Source organism: Choloepus didactylus, chromosome 21 (assembly GCF_015220235.1).
Source record: "Choloepus didactylus isolate mChoDid1 chromosome 21, mChoDid1.pri, whole genome shotgun sequence".
Lineage (NCBI taxonomy): Eukaryota > Metazoa > Chordata > Mammalia > Pilosa > Megalonychidae > Choloepus > Choloepus didactylus.
In genome coordinates, this window is record NC_051327.1 from 25,696,153 (window position 1) to 25,711,172 (window position 15,020).

A 15,020-nucleotide genomic window follows, 5' to 3' on the forward strand; every position below is an offset into this window, starting at 1 on the left:
ACCCGAGTGGACGTGGTTGCTGCCTGTCCCTGGCTCAAGACGGACCGAAGCCAGAGCGGGTGGCAGGTGTACGAGCTGCGTTTCCTCGTGGGGGCCCAGGGCTCCTGGTGTCCCCGTGACAGTGCTTGTCACCACCCTCTGCTGTGACCACCGGATGGGTTGAAGTAGGAGCGTTTGAATGAGCGTGCCCTGCTTATAAGCACCACCCGGGTGGGGCCTGTGTGCCCTGCCCACGGGCCAGGGGAGGTCTGCACGCCCCACCCATGGGACAGAAGGGGGTCTCACAGAGTCCTGCAGTCCCCACACACCCGGTCGGTTCCCTGCTGGCACGGCGTCCCCTTCTGGGCAGCCCTCTGCTCCCCGGGGGCACAGCGCTGGTGCCCTCCCCACCCCTGTGACCCTCCTCTCCAGCCAGGCTCAGCTCCCTGCCCAGCTGGGCTTCTCAGAGGCTGGGGTGGCCTCCCCTGATCCCCACAGAAGTAGCCCCTGCTGGAATGTGTGGGCCCCCAAGGTGCAGATTCTCCCAAAGCGGCACTGAGCTCCACGTTGAAATCCCTGGCCGAGAGTAGCTCCAGGCCTTCCTGAGCCCTGTTGAAAACGCTCCCTTGTTTGGATCTTCCCGTCTTGCTCTTATCCCACTCAGCAAAGCACATCCCTGTGAAGACCTGGTGAGGAGCAGCGTCTGCCGGAGCCTGGAGGGCAGCTGTCGGGGCCCCTTCTGGTGGGGGACACGGGGTAACGAGTCCCGCGGGGTGCCTTGACATTCCAGTTGAGAGGGGGTCTTAGAAGTTGGAGGGGGCTCTTGGGGTGACATTGAGTGTCACTGGGACTCGGGTTGCGTCACGTCAGTGCATGTCCCCAGACTTGGGGGCCTGCTTTCACCGCGTGAGCTTTGTGCTGTCCACAGCCGGCCGGTTTGAGCCAAGGGCCTGCTGGAGGTTCGCACTGCGAGCCCTTTTCCAAGTGGCCCCAGGTGCACAGCTCAGCTCTGCCGCTGGCATCCGGTTTCTGCCCCTGGAAGGCAGAGCTGCTGCGAGCACAAGCTTCATGGGGTGGTCCCCGGCCAGCCGGGTGGCTGCCCACTCTGCCCTGGGGCTGGGCCGGCAGAACGGGACGTCGGGAAGCGAGTGTGCAGAAACCATGGGAACGTTGGCTTCCTTTAGGGTTTCCCTCCCGGAGAGAGCACTGTCCAGCGCAGCAGCTGTTGCAGATGTCAAGTGCAGCCTCTGTTGTGCGGATGTGGAGACTTGAGGCCTATTACCAGGGCAGGGGCCTGTCTGGCCACCCCGCCGAGCTGTGTCCTTTCAGATCGATCGTGCTGAAAAATAGAACCAGGCTCCACAAAGTGGTTGCTCTGTGCGGCCCCACCCCGTGTTGTGCGCTGGAGACACGCTGTGTGGACCTGGGTGCCCTGCGTGGGCTCGGCTCCCCATCGAGGGTGCCGTCCTTGCCCAGAGCGTTACCCAGGACGCTGGCTCCAGTGCAGCACCCAGCTGGCAGCAACGTGTGTCAGGAGCTGCCGTTGGGCACTCGGTGCGGCTCCGGGTGGTGCTGGGGGAGCGCATTATACAAGTAACACAAATGAAACGGAATTTGTAATAGAGCAGTGTGAAATCTAAGTAAAATTGCTTCGGGAAATCTCAATTGATTCCCTCTCCTTCCTGTAATAGGTGTTGGAGAGCTTTTTCTCAGGAGGTAGAATTGCTGGTGAAAATACAGAACAGTAAGCCGCCCCTTCACCCCCTCCTGCTGAGTGTAAGGGGGGGCCAGCGAGAAAGCAGAGGCCTCAGCAGCCACCAGCCGCTGTGCTCGGGGACGGGGACGGGGTGGGTACAGAGGGTCACGTCCCTGCTGTGCGGGGTGGGGGCGGGGGCCGCCTCTAGGAGGGAAGGTGCAGGTGCAGTTATGAGAGAACGTGCCGCTCGCTGCCTCAGGGGCTGGTGGTCCTTTAGGATAAAGAGGAGCCCGGGGTGGTTCAGCTGGCCATGCTCTCGCTTACTGGTGAAAGCAGGTTATTTCGTAGTGAAGCTGATGGGAATTAAGGGAGTGAAAATAAAGAAAAATAGAGAAGAAGGAGAGCTGAGGGCAGAAGGCAGCACTTTGCAGTTTTCAGCGAGGTCAGTGGGGTGTGGGGTTGTGGACCCAGAGAAAGCCGCTGAGGGCAGAGCACCCCCCACACACCCAGAGCCCGGGAGTCCACCTGCCCCCAGCCTGGGCCGGCCCTCTCCGGAACAGCCCAGCGAACTGTCCCTAGGAAAGGTTAGGGACTTGCGATGTTCTCAGTGGGCTCTGGCCAGGGCCCTGTCTGCTTGTTTCGGAAGCGTTTTCATCTGTGCCCTGTTGAAAGGGTTCTGCTGCCTTGCCTTGGAGCTCTGGTTTACCCAGAAAAAACTGCACACCAAGGCTGTACCCGATAACTGTTTTTAGTAAGGGAGAGATGCTCATTCTAAATTTTCCTCATCTACCCATGAAAGGAGCAAAGCAGGAAGGGTGTTCAGTAATGCTTTGCTAACAGTTTGTTGGAGTTGCCCTATGGAAATTAAAGGACTAAGGTTCTGTTAACTGTCCCCTGATTCGGACAGTATCGGCTGCGTTGGCTTTTCCCCCAGCCAGCTGGAGGTGATGAGTTCTGAGCCCTCAGAAACCTCTCACTACAGACTCTTTTCCCACCTTGGAAGGGCTGAGCTGCCCTGGGAGGAGACCCCTCCCCAGGGTTCCCTGGGCCCTTGGCACTGTACCTTTTGCTCGGGGTAGTGGGGTGGGGTGGGGTGACCCGGGATCATGGGCTCAGGCTGGAGCCATGTGGGAAAGCTGCCAGCGAGCAGTCTGGGGCTTTGTCTGAGTCCCATTTGCGCTGGAGCCTGCAGGAGCGTCCGGACAGGAGGTGTAGCCTGCTGTAGACCCGGGAGGGTTTCTCCACGCCACGGGTCCCTCACCCTCTCCATCTCCTCTCATTGTAAGCATGACTCCTGATTAATCCTCTCAGTTTACACTCGTGCATTTCACTCCCTTGATCCCCATCGTCCAGCCCGTGAGGTGTGGCCATGGCCTGGGCCCGGCCATCCTCTCGTGCAGAATGATTGATTCAGCTGAATCTGTAAGAAGTTAACACTGTGTGTGGACCAGCCTCCGGCGTCTGGTGCTGCCCGGCTGGCAGTTTCCGGTCCGTGCGGCCGGCCTTGCCTGCCCTCTTGTCCCTGCAGGTGGCTGGAGCCCTGGATGTGTCCTCAATAAGCTGGGGGTCAGGGTGGCAGGACAGCTGGCCACAGGCACACTTCGGAAACTCCAGAATTGCTTGGCTTTTAACATAGGTACTGTTTTCTCAACTTTTCGTTGGCATATAACATACATTCAGAAAAGTGCACCGTCAGGGGTGTGGCTCCGGGAGCTGAAATAAAGTCACCCCATCTGTGCAGTCATCTCCAAGATGAAGGGGAGCCAGCCGGCACCCCAGAAGTTCCCGCGTGACCCCTTTCCAGCCCAAACCCCACCTGCGTGTTTTCCCTGAGTTTGAGACAGACGGGATGAAATCCTGCAGGATGCAGTCTTTTCTGTTCCTTTCTCTTAAAATTGTGCTGTCACTCCGTTCCTGTGTTGTGAGCGCACTGCCTCACCACGGTCTCTCAGTCTTCTTTGAAGGGCTTTGGGGGTTTTCAAACCTTCTTAGCAACTGTGAAGAATGCTGCCTTGCACCATCGTTTTCTTGTCCTCGGGGCAAATGTGTGAACTTTGTCCTGCTCGGCCCGGCTGCGTCCCGGGTCCGCTTTGTGGTTCGAGGCAGCAGCTGCGGCGAGTGTGGGCTCACACCGGGTGGCGTCCGTCCCTCCGACTTGGCTCCTGCCCGGGGCGGTGGCGTCTCCTCAGGCCTCCACCTGCACGTCCCCGTCCGCTCTGTCGTCGGCCTTGGGAAGCCACTTTCAGGCCCATTGCCTGCTTTTCTGTTGTCCGTCTTCTTGCTGAGTTGTAGGGTTTCTTCACGCATTCTGCACACTAGACTTTTGTCGTCCAGTTCCACTGCAAATGTCTTCTCCCGCTCTGTAACTTTGAGGAGTCTTGCTATCTCCCACTTTGAATGTCCTGCCTTGTCATTACTTTTGCATTTTTATACAAAGTTGAGAACTCAGCCTGTCAATTTCCAGCATTAAACTTCCTGGGGTTTTTATTGGGAAAAAAAAAGTTTTCTCTTTGTTGAACCTTCTAATCCATGAACATGCTTCCTTGTTTCTAGGTCTTCATTATTTTCTCTCAGAACTGTTTTATGAAATTTCCTGGGTATGTATCTTATAAGCATTTCAGATTTTTTGATGATACTGTAACTGGCATCTTTTCCATAATTTTATTTTCTAACATTTGCTGGCATGTAGACATATAATTCTATTGAATTTTCTACATTCATCTACCAATTGTGTCATGCACTGCTAATAGTCTTTGCTTTCTTCCAATCTTTATACCTTTTATGCCATTTCTGGCCTTAGTCTTCTGCTGAGCATCCAGTACCTTTTTGAACACAAATGTTGGCAGCAGGTGCTTCTGTTTTCTGCTCCCTCTCCGCAGGAAGTCCTTCCCGGCTCCCTGCCGGCCTTTATCCTGATCAGAATAAAGAGGCTCCCTTCTGGGCCTCTTTGCAGAGAGAGGTGTTTTTTTTTTTGTTTTTTGTTTTAATTTAAATGCTTTTTCTGCATATATATGAGATGACCATCTTACATTTCTTCTGTTAATGTGGTGAATTAAGTTAATTGATTTTCAAAAGGTGAGCCAGGCCTGCGCTCCGGAGTAAGCCGTCTCCGCAGGATGTTACGCAGGATGTTACCCGTGGCAGCCACCAGCGGTTCAGGGCTCAGCACCTGGGCTTATGGGGGAGTTGGGCCTAGAGCTAAACCTTTAAATCGCAACTTTTAAATTCGTTTGTGTAGAGTTGCTCATGATACCTTCTGGTATTTTCAATATTTTTATGACCTGTAGTTAGGTCCCTTTTTAAATTTTGGTATTTGGTTATTTAGTCTCTCTCTTTGTTTTTTGATCTGCCTTATCAAGAATTTTTCAATTTTAGTCTTCATTTGAATGAAGCAACCTTTGGCTTTATTGGTTCTCTCCTGTATGTTTCCTGTTTCATTTTATGTCTATTATTTCCTCCGTTCTTGGGGCTCAATTTGCTGTTCTTGTTCTAACGTCTCAAGTTATAGATGTAGGTGTTGCTTTTTATCCTTTCTTCTCTTCTAATGTGTGCATTTAAGGCTATAAAATTAGCTGCCTCCCACAGGTTTTGATATGTTGTCTTCTCGTTATCATTCAGTTCAAAATACTTATCAGTTTCCGTTGCGATTTTTATTTTGACCCTCGGGTTACTCAGAAATAAATCTCTTAATTTCCAAACACTTGGGATTTCTCTATCCATCTGATTATTGATTTCCAGCTTGACTGCATTCTGCTCAGACGCAGGCTCGGAGTGGCATCGGCCTCTGAATTTGCTCAGTCTGGGCCCGTGCACTCTTGGCCGCGGTGCGTGGTCTGCGGTTGTCGGGGGTCCCGCTCCCCAAGGACCCGGGCGCCGGCTCGCCCTCGTGGTGTCGCGTTGGCCCTGTCCTCACGACGTCCCTCTCTGCACAGCTCCTGAGAGAGGCCTGTGGAGATCTCCCCGGGAGGCCGTGGGTCTCTCAGTTTTGTCAGTTACCACAGGACATCTTTGGATGCTATTTTATTAGGCTCAAGCAAATCGGAAGTTATCTTCCGGTGAATTTGACCTTTTATTATTATGAAATGTTCTCTATCTCTCTGGATTCTTTGGATCTTTAAAACTCCTCTGTGGGATGTTAATATAGATGTATCAGCTTGCTTTATTTATAGCATTTGCATCCTTTACGTATCCATTTTGAAACTTTCTTCACGAGTTTTGTTATACGTATGTCTATTCTATATAGGGTAGTTAGAGTTTCTAACTTTTTTTAGCCTGACAATCTTTGTTTTTTAGTTGAAATGTTTAATGTTTTTGCATTTAATGTAATTCATGAGATATTTGCATTTAAATTAAACTTCTATTTACTTTCTTTGTGTGTTGTCTTTTTTTTTTTCATTTTGTACCTTGTAGAATGAAGATATTTTCTTTCCATTTTCCCCTCCTCATTATATTGGTCATTAATTTATTATTTTATGTAAGTATTTTAGTAGCTGTTTTAGTGATTAAAGCAGACACACTTGATTTATGAAAGTCTAGTAAAAATCGTTCTTATGTCTCCTCCCGGACAGTGGAAGGGCTGTAGAGCGCTTTGCATCTGTTTGTCTCCTGCCCTGTGTGGGAGCCCCGGGCGTCTTGACGACTGCACGCAGCAGGGTGCTTGACCTAGGACAGTTAAGGTTTGACCTCCCCTCCCTGTGGAATCAGGCCTCTGTGCTGAATGTCATCTCTGACTACCTCCTCCCTGAGACTCCCAGAGATGCTGTTATCTACAAGATGATCTATAACCCTCCCCGCCTCCCTGTTGACTACAGTCAGTCCCTCCCTCCCTCGTAAGCCCACCTCATGCTCTCATACCCATTGGAATGTCAGCCCTTATAACTGCTTATTCAGCCCCCCAAAGTGCCGAGTATCTGCAAGTTGAGCTGTGAACCTGCCGCCATTCAGAGCAGCTCCTGAATTCAGGGCAGCGGGACTCAACTTCCCACGCTGCAGGTAAGACCCATAACAAAGGCTCATGTCTCAGAACGTGTCTGGTGGTTTTTTAGTCCTTTGGCTACAAAAACCCTCTTGGGCCGTGACACCTGTTTATGGGCAATTGTTGGTAAGAACTTAAATGACACACACACTTCTGTGAGGAGACAGGCTGTTGTGGTTTGGGTGGAGTCACTTATGTTGACGCGTATGCGTTGCCTTTTTACTCCTCCCCCCACCACCTGTACTTCTGGGGGTCCGCAGGGATCGTCTCCCTCCTGCCCCGAGGACCCCTTGGTGTTTCCCAGACCCAGAGCTTCTGGTGAGGAATGACCTCATTTTTGCTTTGCAAACTGGTACGTATTTCACTTATTTTTGAGGAACGTTTTTGCCCACCCCGCGCCCAGCCCTGGAGGATGGCGGCCCATCTCCTGTCCCCCTCCCCACCTCTTTTGTGTTTGTCTTTTTTGTTTGAGGTTGTGAAAACGTTCTTTTGTGTTTTCAATTATATTTTTAGTAAATAAGAAATAGGCTTTATTTTTAAAAGAGCTTTACATTTAGAGAAAACTTAAGAAGGTGGTGCAGACTCCCCAGTCACCCTCCCCTCGTTTCCTCTCCCGTTGTGAGTAACGAGCCGCTATCGAGCCCCACGGTGGGCTGGGGTCCGGGTCGCACCGGCGCTCACTCTGCACCGGGCGGTTCTGTGGCCTCGGCAGGTGCGCCAGGTCCCCACCAGCGCCGGCTGCTCCCGCTCTCCGGAGGGCGTTGTGGGGACTGGTCTCATCTCCTCCTCGGATGCTCGGTAGGATTCACAGTGAAGCAGTCCGAGCCTGGGGCTTCCTTCTTTGGAAGGTTATTAACTGTCAGTCCCGTGTCTTTAGCGCTACAGGCCTATTCTGATGACCTGTTTCTCCCTTGTCTGTTTGATAGTCTGTGTCTCCCGACGAGGGGCTCCTTTCCCCTCGGAGATCAGATTTGTGGGTTTTCGAGTTCAGAGCTCTCCCCGATTACCCTCTTAGCATCAGCGGCGTTGCTAGTGAACCCCCTCTGTCGTTTCTATCTAGTGATTTGTGTCTTCTCCCCGCCCCCCTTTTTTTTTTGGTTAGCCTGGCGAGAGGTTTATTAATTTTATTGATCTTTTCAAATAATGAGCGTAGGTTTCACTGATTTTTCTCTGTTGATTTTCTGTTTTCAGTTTCATTGATTTGTGCTTTAAATGTTATTTCTTTTCTTCTCCTTGTTTTAGGCTTGCATTGCTCTTTCTCTAACTTCCCAAGGTGGAGGCTCAGATGCCTGCCTTAGGTCTCTCTTATTTTCTTATATACATTCAATGTTAAAAATTTCCCCTAAGCACTGTTTTTACGACATCCCACAAATTTTGATCGGTTGTATTTTCATTTCCATTTAGTTTGAAACATTTTAAATTTCTCTTGAGGCGATTTTTATTTTGACCCACATGCTAATTTTAGGGTGTTGTTTTGTCTCCAGATATTTGGGGATTTTCCAGCTCCCGGTGTCACAGGCTTCTGGTTTCCTTCCACTGTGGTCCGAGTGCGCAGTCTACGTGTGTCTGTCCTTAAACTTGTTCGGGCTGTTTCTTGGTCCGGAACCTGGTCTGTCTTGGTGAACAGGCTGAGCGAGCTCGAGAAGAACGTGGTTCCCCCACTGTCGGGGGGTGGATCCGTGAACGGCAGCCGGCCCAGGGGCTGAGGGCGCGCCGGTCCAGCCGTGTCCTCACGGGCCCATCAGCTATGGCGGCACCGAGGTGCCTGCCCCTGGGCGGCCTGGTGCTCCCTGCCGCGCTGAGTTTGGACGCCCTGTTGCTGAGTGTCCCCGGGTCGTTGCGGGGGCCGCCTCCACCCCGCAGTCCCCCACGCTCTGAGGTCGGCTCTGTCCGAGATGAGTGCGGCCATTGCGCTCCCCTCCGATCGGCGAGGCCCGGCGCCTCCCCATCGGTCACCGTGCGCGCAGGAGCTCCGTCATGGGGAGGCGGCTCTGGTTTCTCCAGGCCACTGACAGTCTCTTCCTTTAATGAGCATATTCAGACCATTCCCATGTAAAGTCATGATCCGTCTACTTGAGTTAACTAGTTGTAACTATTTTGTTTGTTGCACCTGTTCTTTTTTACCATCCCCTCTTTTTCTGCCTTCTCTAGTGTGTTATTTTGATCTAGCGTGTTGTGTGATTGCGTTCTCTCTCCTCTGAGCATGTCAGTTATACTTCTTTTCAAGTATAAAATATGCTGTGATCACTAATTTGTGCTGCTATGATTTGGAGAAGTTATCTAGTAGATCAGTTAAGAGTAAGGAAAATGTTTTATTTTACTTGCCCTTATTCCTTCACAGGTGCTCTTTGTTTCTTTTTGTAGATCAGTGTTTCTGACCCGTATTATTTTTCTCCTCTCTGAAGAACTTCTTTTAATATCTCTTGCAGGACAGGTCTACTGGTGACAAATCCTTTTACTTTTAATTTTTGTTTGTCTGAGAAAGTATTCTGCCTTCATTCTGAGGGATTATTTCTCTGGATACGGAATTCTAGGTTGGTATTTTTTCCTTTAAAAACTTTAAATGTTTCACCTCATTCTCTTCTTGCTTGCATGGTTTCTGCAGAGAAGTCTGATGTAATTCTCATCCGCTCCTCTTTAGGGAAGGTGTTTTTCCTCTCTGGCTTCTCTCAAGATTGTCTATGTTTTTGATTTCCTACAATTTGGATGTGACTTGCTAGGTATAGGTTTCTTTGGCATTTATCCTGCTTGGTGTTCTCTGGAGTCTCCTGAGTCTCTGGTTTGGTGTCTGAAAATAATTTTGGAAAATTCTTGGCCATTTTTACTTCAAATATTTCTTCTGTCCCTTTCTCTCTTTTCTTCTCCTGCTGGTATTCCCATTACATGTGCCACACCTTTTTAACTGTCCCACAGTTCTTAGATATTCTCTTGTGCTTTTTTTTCATTTTCTTTTTCTTTTTGCATTTCAGTTTGGTAAGCAGTTCTTTCATTGGCCATGTCTAGTTGTCCATTCTTGCGGTCTTCATTTCTGTTACAGTGTTTTCTATTTCTAGCATTTTCTTCTGATCCTTTCTTAGAGTTTCAGGTCTCTGCTTATATCACCCATCTGTTCTAGCATGTTGTCCACTTTTTCCTTTAGAACCCTTCCCCTATAATCATAGTTTAAATTCCCTGTGCTATAATTCCAAAATCTGCATCATATCTGAGACTGGTTCTAATTTTGGCTTTGTTTCTTCAGACTTTTTCTTGTGTTTTTAGCATGCCTTGTGTTTTTTGTTATATTTGGGTATGATGTATTGGGTTATAGGATCTGAGGTAATTCTCAGTTGGTTTGTATTGATTGATTATTCTTATGATTGGCCATGTTTCCTGACTCTCTGCATGCCTGGTAGTCTTTGAATGGATGCTAGACATTGAGAATTTCACCCTGTTGGATACTGGATATTTTTGTATTCCTGCAGGTACACTGGATGTTTGTTTCGGGACTTGATTAAGTTCCTAGACAACAGCTGGACTCTTTCTGGTCTTGCTTCCCTCATCTGTTAGGTGCTCCTGGGGCAGTGCTTGTGTCGGGCTAATTATCTCCGCAGTGAAGGGAGACCTCCTGAGCTAGAGACCCAAAGCCCAGGAATCCATGTTTTCCAGTTTGGCTGGAGGGAACAGCCACTGTGCCCGGCGCTGGGTACGCACAGGGCCCCTTCCCTCCCGTCTGTCCCCCGGGTATGCTCTGGGCCCCTTCCCTGATGTCCATCCCCCGGGTACGCTGTGGGCCCCGCTCCCCACCGTCCTCTGGAGGGTCTGATCCCGGGTTGTGTCCGGTCCCTCCCACATGTGCCCTGGCTGTGCCCTGCCTGAGGCCCGGGGGGGCTTCTCTCTCGCCTGCTGCACCTAATGCCTCCATTACATTTTGTTCCTTGGAAACAAAGAATTCTTTTTTAAATTTTTGTTTTTTTCAGTGGATAATATATATTGCAGAATTGAAAAGTTTATAAAAGGGTATACAGTGAGCAGTAAGTTGTCTTACTATCGTTATCCCCAGCCATTCATGCGGTTCACCTGCCTGGAGGCTGCTGTGTTGCTCGTTTGCTCTTCCAGGTGTGTGTGTGTGTTTGTGTGTGTGTGTGTGTGTGTGAGCTCATAGCATGCCTTTGACTGTCCAAAGAAAAGAAATGATTGGCGGCATTCTATTCTCATGTTCTGTAGCTTTCTTTAAATATTTTGTAAGTATTTACTTATTTTAGTATTATTTTTAGATCTTTCCGTATCAATGCATTCTCACCTTCTTTTGTTCTTTTTCCTTTTTAATTTTTAAATGCAGTTTAATTGAGATATAGTCACATACTGTACAGTCATCCAAAGTGTACAGCCAGTTGTTCATGGTATCATCGTATAGTTGTACATTCATCACCACAATCAATTTTTGAACATTTTCATTACGCCCCCCCAAAAAAAATGAATAAAAATTAAAGTAAAGCAGCACATCCAAAACATCCCATTCCCCTCCTCCACCATTAGTCATTTAGTTTTTGTCTCCATTTTTCTGGTCTTCTCTCCATACACTGGATAAAGGGAGTGTGAGCCACAAGGTTTTCACAGTCACACCGTGTGAGCTACATAGTTATACATCCGTCTTCAAGAATCCGAGATAGGGGTTGCAGTTCAGTGGTTTCAGGTATTCCCTTCCAGTATTCTAACTGTCTTTCTTAAAAACTGATAAGTTTGGCATTGTTACTGTCTTCTGAAGTCAGTTTTTATTTAGATTAGTGCACACTTACTTGTTGCTTTGCTCAGTAATCTTTGTTTCTCACACCTCCCAGTTGTGATTATTTTCCTTCTTCCTTAAATACATCCTTTATGATTTTATCTACTTATGTTATATCAATGTAAACTTTTATTTTGTTTTATTTTTTTCCTCATCCTTGAAAGGTAGTTTACTTGGGAACATAAATCTACATCGACTCCTGTTTCCTCTTACCACGGTGAAGATTTTAATTCCACCCTTTTCCAGCTCCCATTGCTGCTGTTGACCTGCCAGTCCCGAGTCCCAGTTGTTTCCCCGTGAAGGCCGTGGGCTTGGCTGGTCTGTGTGATCCCATGTACCTCCTCTGCTCCTCCCCCACCCGTTCTTTGCCGTCTGTTCTGTTTGCTAAATCTTCCGTCAATTCTGGGCAATTCTCAACCGTTGTTTACTTAATTATTGCCTCTTCCTGTCATTTCTACTCTTTTTTCTGTAAATTTGATTAGAGACGTAGCAGACATCTTCTTTTTACCTTGCATGCCTCTCAACTTCTTATTCATGGTTTCTCTCTCTCGGTCTTCGTTCTTCCTTATGGTTTTTTCTTTCAACTTAGCTTTCAGTTCATGGAATCTCTCTTTAGCCATATCTAACTTGCTATTTAACTTATTTTAAATTTTAAGTTGTACTTTTCACATCTTTTGGTTTTGTTTAGTTCTTTTGTTGTTGTTTTTAATTTGCTTATTACTCCTTACAGTGTCTTGTTTCTTACTAATAATTTAAAGCCCTTTCTCTATTGCGCTAAATGTATGCATATTTATTTTATAGTCCGCGTCTGGTTATTCTATTGCCTGAATACTTTGGGTTTAATAGTCCCAGTTCTTGGGCTTGCTGACCCGTTTTCATTTGTACTCTGTGATTTCTGGCTGTGAGCTCGTGCTCCTTAGATCTCTGTCTTTGGGGTTTACCTGATGTCTGGGTTGGAGCCCACTGTCCCAGCGAGGGTTTTGCTTGTGTCTGCCACATGCTCGCGTTCACCCCTTGTCTCAGAATCCTTCGTACCAGTTCTCTGCCTGAGGATTCCAGCTCCCACGTGCTTGAGTGCGGCCCGTGGTTGCTGGTTCTCAGCGGTGGACCGCCATGCTGTCCGAGTTCCAGCCAGAGCAGAGGGTGACATGCGTGTGAGCCACATGCCCCTGCTGTCTCGGGGGGGCTCTATGTTCCTCAAAGCCCGCCCGCTGAGGATGGCCAGGGCCTGGTGCTCTGGTCTGACCCTCTGCCCCTCTCAGCCACCGGGCTCCGTGGCTTTTCCCCACGTGAGGGGTGCCAGGTACTCTTCTTCTCTCGCTCAGCGTGGCTGCTCTCAGGGTTTCTCACCCTGCTCGTGGTTCCGGAACAGTGTTCTCTCCGGAGAAGGGCTCACCTCCAACCCTGTGCAGGGAAAAGTGCTTTCCTCCCTGTCCACAGGGCCCGGCCCAGCCCCCTGGCTTGGCTCCTTGAGTGCCCTTGTAGAGCTCCTGACCTAACAGGGACCCTTCCTCTCGCCCTCTTCTCTCCCTTCTCCCCACCCATTTGTCTCCCTCCCTCTTCGTCCTGGGCCATGCCGTCTATTAGCCTTCTCCAGGCGTTGCTCACAGATACGGCTGCCGGTGCCCACGGAGCGGTGCTTGTGGCAGTCAGTGTCATCTCCGTGCTCTTGGCGCGAGTCTTGGTGGCTTCTGTTGGCACTGCCTGGGTGCCTGTTTGCTCGGTGGTTGATCATCGGCATCTGCTCAAGAGGAAACGAGGTGGGCAGTGCCACAGGTGGAATCAGCCGTTAAAAAGTCACTATCAGATCCAGCCAGCACAGTTCTTGCTCTTTTACGACTAATGACGGAACAATTTCTTTAAAAGGTACAAACAACAAACTTTTTATTTTATGTCTTTCTTGTTGCAGTCCATTGCTGGCCTGGATATGTAATAGAAGAGAACCTTAGTGGAGGGCGGCATTCTGGAGATTTATTGTTCAATAAAGCAGACAATTACAGCTTGTTTATGAAAGGAAACCCCACTCCCCGCGCCCGCCCTGGGGCACACAGATGCCTGGTAACGGCAGCTTGGGTGACCAGCCCGGAGTGATAAAGATGATGGGAAGATATAGGATTTCAATAAAATTATGACACTCAATAAACCTTCCTGTGGAGACAAATTTTCCACAGATATGTGACCAGTTCCAGTTGGATTTGTAACTTTAATTTCTCACTCATTGAGTTTTTCTTCGTTACCTAATGGTGAAGTCCAGGGCGAGCTGGCGGCTTTGGTGGCCGTTGAGTGGGCGCTCGGCGCTGCGGCAGGCACCAGCACTCGGGCTGCTTTCCAAGCCCCCTCGCCCTCCTTCTGCGCCTCAGCAGCTGGGGGCTGGCGTCAGTCTTCCCCGCCGGGGCAGGGGCTGCTTCCTGGGGTCGCGCCCCCGGCCGTCACTGGACCCCATGTCTGACCAGACGGGAGCCCTCCAGGGGCGTCTCCTGGGGACCCCCGTCCAGCCGGCCCTGGGTCTGTGTGGGGTCCACATGTCGGCGCTGACACTGCTGTCTCGGGAGCGAGGGGCCGGGCCCTCTTCTCCAGCCCCCTCTCCCAGAACTTACCTGTCGGGAAAGGGCTGCGCCTGTGCTCGTGTGGGGGCTTGTTCCCTGGACTCTGTGGCTGATGTTTGTTGTTAGGACCCCTGAGCACCGGCTGTTTACAGGCCTCGCGTGGACTCTGTGTCCCCGAGAGCATCAGTCTTCTCGCTGTCCTTGGGGACAGGCCACGCCAGCCCATTTCCCTAAGGAGCCGAGGGTGCCCGGCAAGCCAGAGCCGAGCCCAGGCTTGAGTTTGGGTGCCACAGGAGCCTGTCCTCCTTGTCCTCCTTGTCCCAGCCGTGCTGTCCTCAGGGAGAGGAGCAGGGCCCCAGCGCCCGGGCCTCCGGGCTCCGCACACTCTCGGAGCTTCTTAGACACGCAGCCCCTCGGGCCTCACCCAGACCCCCTAGCGCCGTCTGCATTTCACAAGACCCCCAGGTACCCGAGGCCCGGTGCAGCCGAGCCACCCGCTCCAGCAGGCCTGGGCTCTGTGAGGAAGGGGCGCCCTGCTTTACCTGGGTGGGCTGTTGAGACTAGCCGGCGGGTGTCAGAGCAGCGCTTGGCCCCGAGCTCAGGCCTGGACTCTGCTGTGGACAGCCCAGGGGGGAGACCAAGGCTGCCCCCACAAGTACCCATCCTAAAGCTAGCCTGTTGGAGCAGCTCATCTCCGCGCACCCCGGGACCTCCTCAGACCCCCACAGGCCTCCCACTGCCGTCTTCCTGGAGCTCTCCCCCTTTGGGAGTAGACAGTCATTCCAGCGTTCAGGAGAGAAGCTGGGCCAGCCCTGGCTTGGAAGAGGGCCTCCATCCTCCCAGGGCCCTGCTCCCTGGGTCGTGCCTCAGTCAGCGTTCCGAGCAGGGCACGGCCGAGCGTAATTTCCTCTCCAGCTGAAGGATGAATCCTGACACCCCGTGATCAGCGAGCCTCTGAGGAAACCTGAGAGGAGGGAAGGCTGCAGGGCCTGTGGTGTGCTCGAGGTCCAGGCTGGGGGAGACGAGGGCTTGCTGGGCCCGACCTGTTTCAGCAGGGACTCC

General features: G+C 50.7%; 1 protein-coding gene across 6 annotated transcripts in view; it reads left to right on the forward strand.

Annotated features, from left to right (window-relative positions):
- MAD1L1 (mitotic arrest deficient 1 like 1) overlaps positions 1-15,020 on the forward strand; it is a 248,881-nt gene that overhangs the window by 147,166 nt on the left and 86,695 nt on the right. The window lies entirely within an intron of this gene.